General features: G+C 40.2%; 1 non-coding gene across 1 annotated transcript; it reads left to right on the top strand.

Moving 5' to 3' along the window:
• The first annotated feature begins 6,447 nt into the window (after nt 1-6,447).
• On the top strand, nt 6,448-6,638 carry LOC143136989 (U2 spliceosomal RNA). Its single transcript, XR_012989573.1, has one exon. It is a non-coding gene; the product is annotated as a U2 spliceosomal RNA (small nuclear RNA).

The raw sequence follows: 6,638 nt of genomic DNA, 5'->3' as shown, positions 1-6,638 counted from the left end.
AGTCAAGCTTATAATGCTTACAATAGCTATCAAATAAATATCAAATAGATTATGTTTTTCTCTTATGTATTTAAAATCTGTTAATGTTTTTCCAAAAGAAATCAACTAAAAAGATGGATTATGGAAGGTTGGTGGGTTCATCTTTTTATTGCCTTATTTGTGATGTAAATGTTCACACAAATACAGTTTCTCTAACAGTTCTGTAAAAAGACTTTTCCACATTCTCTCAGTGTTGGCTTTCAGACAGTGGTAATGTTTCCCAGACCATAGGACAGAGAAGAGACAGTTGTTGGGGTGACTGGGATGATTTTCTTTACTCTGGACTGACATCTCCTGATGTAAATTTCCTGAATGTTGGGTAGTGCACACCTGGTGGAACAATCAGCTGATCTCACTACTCTCGGTAGGGCTTTATGGTATTGCTGAGTGCTGTTGCATACCAGGCTGTTATATCTCCAGTCAAATTTCCACAAAAATCTAATAGGAAGTCACTTGATTTCATTTTGCCACATAAATGCCACACTTCTTCACCACTTATTCTCAGTTCTTCAAACTCGCTCTTTACATGTGCAAACATTATTACACTCATTACACTGATGAACACCAATCATTGCCTATGAATACACACACGCCAAACTGTTCCCCCTTCCAACACACACACACACAAACACAGACACAGACACAGACACACACACACACACACAAACACACACACACACACACACACACACACACACACACACACACACACACACACAAAAACAGTAATTTCTGTCTTTGGAAAAATCAGCCTTTTGTATTTGGTTTCTGTCCAACTATGTCATGATTGTTGTAGTTTGCTTAGTTTCTTTTTGTGTGTGTGTGCTGTAAAATACTGTATTCAAAACAGCAAAATTTCTATCTGCAGGTGACTTTCACTCTTGTATGGAAATATACATTGAAGTGCATGAAAGACAGAATAGCTTCATATTTTGAGCAACAGTGTGTACATGATTTATCAAAAATGTCATATTATAACAAAAAAATTATTGAATGCTGTTTCATTTTGCACGAGATACTTGGTATTTTGCATTTGCGTGACCAACTATTGGATTTGTGTGTAGAGACTTTTGAGAAAAAGACATAGAGCTTTGAAAATGTCTGTAAGCAGTTATGAAATAAACTGTAATGCCTGAGGTTGTTTTTCCTTCAGCTCATTTGTAGATTGACAACCATTAGGTATTTATTTTGTCATCTCATGGCAACATGTTTTACTTTTGATAAGTTCTGAACACCACATTTTACCAGTTTTTTTCGCTTCATTCATCACTGCTCTGTACTAAAAAAATAATATTATTTCAGGAACAAGTTCTGTATATTGTGTGTCCTTGCCTGTTTTGTTATACACATATAGCCTACTGTGATAAATTTGGCCTCAGGTCATCTCAACTGTCACACTGTTGCCTTTCCACAGAGTCTACAGATGAGTCAGAGAAAGTACTTTTACCTCGTTACCCTTCGCCGCCCCTCAGGTTGTTTATGAGCATCAGGTGCAGACTGAAACCATGGTGATTGTGAAAGCCATAAGTCTGGTTGGCTCACTCCCCACCCGCGTTGCACTAACACGATAAAGTGTGTGTGTGTGTGTGTGTGTGTGTGTGTGTGTGTGTGTGTGTGTTGCGCTAACACGTTAATACAGAGACAGGTGAATCAGGATCAACCTGACAAACATTATGACGTTCCTCTTTTGTTTGGGTTTTTTCCTCTTGTCTGGCGCCCATGGGACTGGTATTTGCCTAGACATACTGTCGTGGGGTACCAGGTATGAGTGAGTGTGTAGGTTGGAGGGGGATGGGGTCTGAGGATGACTCGTACGCCTTCAGCTGTATGCATGTTTACACCACTGAATTAGCGTGACATTTCTCTGGGTTCACCTCCAGTATCTTGTCAGACACATTGTAAATAAAGCCCGCTTTGGAGCACAAGATAGCATTCACTGGAAAGATCACACCTCGCCATTCAGGATTCAAACCACAGAAAACATATCTACATAACATGAAATGCTTAAGAATCCAAAACATATACACACAGTAACACACACACACAATGTACACTCATCAACACTCTAGGAACCATACCACTGGTATTGTTATAAACATTGGGCAATAACCCCTACGTCATCAAACATGTTTTGAATGCCTTTTTAAAAAATCCGATATCGCATGGCGCAGTCCACCATACCGTGATCACAGAGTTCATAGTTTACCCACCTCTTATTTTACCACTACTTACCACTACACCCATGCACGCACACACACACACACACACAGAGAGACAGAGACAGACAGACACACACACACACACACACACACACACACACACACACACACACACACACACACACAAACTTTTACCACCAAGTAACTTATGAAACTTCCAACTTGCTTGAGACAGTTTATGAAATACATAAATCTGGCTGTAGCATGGTGCAAGAAATGAATTGCAAAATGCCCCACACCCATATCATCAGGTCTCTGAAAGAAGCACTACCTGCATGTTATGTCTTGACTATATGGAATGTGAGAACTAAGCAAGTATGGTAATAGTGTGTGATAATAAACACTGAATTATGTGCTGACAGATAAATTGACCTAAAAGGAAATATTATTCTATGGGATTTTCCAGGAAGAACTACTTACAGAGATGGTGGACAGTGCTGAGACATAAAAGTATATTACTAACAATGATGGAAAAGCATGAATGGTACAGAATATCAGCATTGAAAACATTGATTTGTAACATTGACAGCTTACTATAATGTTTAAGCAACATTACAGTCTTATGATATTTTCATAACGTGTAATAACAATGATATAATGTGAAGAACAACTGTTGGATCACTACTTGACACTTTTGCTCCTATCAGCCAATCACAGCGATTTCGATTCAGACAGTGTTCAGAAATTGAAAAATGGCGCCTTCAAGTGAGGTCAGAGTGAAAGTAGGAGGCACCACACACTGGGTGTTTTGGTAAACCACATTGAGGATACACCCAAAACCTCTCTCTCTCTCTCTCTCTCTCTCTCTGTCTGTGTGTGTCTGTGTGTGTGTCTGAGAGTGAGAGAGAGGTTTTGGGTTTTATGAGATTATGTTGAATGAGATTTGAGGAATGAGGTTCCTGATGGTTACCTTTGCCAACAGCGCCCTCTCCTGGTGCTATATGGTGCTTAACTGGTAAATTAACTTCAATTTACAGCTGCTGCACAATAATACACACACACACACACTACCGTTCAAAAGTTTGGGGTCACTTAGAAATGTCCTTGTTTTTATCATTAATGTTGTAAATGACGTTAAGATATGGCTGATCTTTGCAATATCCACATTGCCCATTATCGGCAACCATTCACCCAATGTTCCAAAGGCACATTCTGTTTTCTAATCTGATATCATTTCAAAAGGCTAACTGAGAAAACATTGGAGAACCCTTCAATTACGTAAGCACATAATGTAAAAAAAAAAAAGTTGGGGAAAGTGACCCCAAACTTATGAACGGTATGTGTGTGTGTGTGTGTATGTGTGTGTGTGTGTATTCCTAGTTTTCTATAAAGTTCAACCTGCATAGGTCCAATTGATGGTCTTATTTCAGTAGGCTAGGCTACAACTTAAAATTGGCCAACTTTAAAATAGGACCTCATGTGAGGTATAGCCTAGGCCCTATACCAAGAGGCTGATGTTGCATTGAACCACTGTGTGGCTGTTGCGATACAGAATAGCTACACATAATTAGGTATATGTTTTGAAATTGCGAGGTTTTTATTTATTTAAGGAGCATAGTCCATATGATAGCCTAGGCCTATGCGAAATGGCAATGTTGCCCGGGCCTAATAGCCTAAATCATTTTGTCCGTTTTGATATAGCCTATGCTAATCTTGGCCTACAACACTAAGTGTGTTCACAGAACAATAAGAAAAGACATTTAATAATACAAGCAAAACAAAATAATAATAAGAAGAAAATACATTTTATTCGTAAAACAAGTTTAAAAAAAAAACGTCGGGGGTTCCGTAGAAAAACGGTAATCCCACGATAGGCTACGTCACGCGCACTCCCTCGCGTGGGGATGCCTTTGACACTGGCCTACCGGTTTATCGAGGTGAAATGTATTGAACTCTTCGGAACAGGCCATTTAGTGAAGAATTAACCTAGCCTACACCACTCGCTACATCCATCGTTGGAATCTACTATGCAGTTTAGCCTACTTAATTGCAGACATGGTTTCGTGTAGCCTATGCACTGTCGCAGGAAAGGATTATTAAGACGGAGCGTTGAAAAGTAAGTAAGTGGCAACAATGTATTTCTCCAACGCGTTCTGGCGATACAGTTACAGGTTAGACTTACATGTTTTTATTAAGTCTGTTTTCTTGGAATTGTTGTGTCAAATTGAATGCATATCCTAGCCCATGATGTTGGCTAATTGCGTTGTGCCTCACGACTTGTAGACGAGATGGCTGCAGATAACTGCACGTTCTGGTTCAATATAAGAGATCACGGCAGGTCTAAATTAAATTATCACGGAGCTTCGTTTTATCAGCAGTTTATCTGCATCGTATTTCAGCTGCTGTGCAGTTTAGGATCTGTCTGGTCAGGCCTTTTTGCATGGTTTGGTAACATTGATATTCGTCCGTTGTGGCTTGCAGTGCATTTGTTTGCCATTGACCTCTATCAGAAAGGACTTTAGCCTATACATGGTAGCTATAGGCCTTTGTGGCATTAACGAAGTAAACGAATTAATTAACATTGAAATTAGTTAGGCTACTTCAAATGTAGGCTCATGTTTAACTTTTGTGTAGTTTGTGTTTGTTCTTATTACATTTCCTGTAGTTGCAGGCTGTGACCTTGTCACATGCATGTGTAGGCCAATAAACACTTGGATAGGCTTTTTGGTCTCTGTAAAAAAAAAAAAAAAAACATGCAGCAATTAAGACGTAGGCCTGCCTATCATATTTAGGTCAATCACTTACATGGGGGGGGGAGGGGGGTCACAGCTGTGGGATGGGAGTGCATTATGAAACGTTTGTGAAAACGCTGTCAAAGTGGGAGGCTACGTAGGTAGGGCAACTCTCAATGGAAATGGCTTCATAGGCCTATTCATGGGTTTTTCCTTTTCCACAGTATTAATCAAGCACCATGCAGTCTGCATTCATAATGTAGCTTGATTTTATACACCTGTGGAAAAGGCCTGATGAAACCCATAGGCTACCCGACTTATGACTGTTAAGAACACAGGCCTAGTCTGCCATTTATAACTTAATTGTAGCCATAATGTCACTGTAATGCCCTTTTCACTACTGGGAGGATTTGTCCAGGTCAGAGCCATAAATCAATCTAATTAGGCTACACACGGTTTTCGGCCAGGTGCAGTCGGCCAACCTTTTTAGTGCTAAAGGACAATGGACTAGTTGCACGAAAGGCTCCCGGTGAGCTTGTTTGTTTCCTGTGGAGCCAGGTGTGTTTGAACCTGCCGCTTTGGATGCAATTATGTCTATACGTCCATCTTTATCGTAACGTGCAGATTCACTAGGTGCAACACCTAACGGAGTTCGTGTAGACACTAATTCAGAATACCTGCAGGTTCAAACACATCTGGCTCCACAGGAAATAAATGAGCTCACCGAGAGCCTTTCAACAGCACATTTATATAGCGCTTTTCTCGACACTCAAAGCGCTTTCGTGCAACTAGTCAAATTTAGGAAGCAAAGAGGTTTATTTTGCTTTTTTGTAGGCGAACTAGAGGTCTACATCATCCATATCATAAGCAACCCTAGGCCTAACATCAAAGATCCTTGATCGCTGTAGATGCTTCAAGACGTGATAACATATTGCTGGGGCAGTCAAACTTAAACTATTTTCTAAAGTTGTCCAATTAGTGATGCAGTCGAGGTGCAAAAATGGTCGTTTACCTTGTTCAAAACTTTGTTCGATTTAGCCAACATGAGACTATGCACACGTGTCCTAGTTGTGATATGGTGTTCTGCCACTTGGTGGAGTAGCCTAAAGCTTAACAATCTTTGGCTTTACATTTAGGCTACCTGTTAAATAAAAAAAATAGCCTTGTAGCCTAGCGTCTTTTGTATTGAACACCGTGCGCGTTTTGTAACCTGATATTTAGTGCAAATCCACAGACATGAAGAGGTTTATAAATGTGGTATGGTGTTTTCCAAATTCTCGAATTTGATTGGACGATGCGAAATGTTATGGTAATGGCCTCCCCTGCAGACGTGATGAACATAGAATAGCCCGTGTATTAATCATTTTGCAGTGATCAAGTCGTTAGAGAATGTAAAGCACAATGTTAAGTTTGTTAATAGTGATGTACTGTGATTTTTGAAAATGTTTGATTGTGCCACCCGTCCTCATGAAATTTAGAGCGGAAAACCATAGACTTTGCCCTAGCGGTTACTCGGTATCGCTTCTCGGCCTTTTGGCTAAGATCAAGTGTAGTATCTGTTCTTATCAGTTTAATATCTGATACGTCCCCTACCCGGGGACCATATATTAAATTGATTTTTGGAACAGGGAGATGGAATAGGGGCTTGCTCCGTCCACTCCACGCATCGACCTGGTATTGCAGTACCTCCAGGAACGGTGCACTCCCC

Source organism: Alosa pseudoharengus, unplaced genomic scaffold (genome assembly GCF_046254945.1).
Source record: "Alosa pseudoharengus isolate Yale_2024_CS ecotype anadromous, Long Island Sound unplaced genomic scaffold, YU_APseudo_1.1 YU_APseudo_1.1_scf_20, whole genome shotgun sequence".
In the NCBI taxonomy this organism is placed as follows: Eukaryota; Metazoa; Chordata; class Actinopteri; order Clupeiformes; family Clupeidae; genus Alosa; species Alosa pseudoharengus.
Note: the sequence above shows the minus strand (reverse complement) of the source record. Positions and strands in the feature narration are given on the sequence as shown.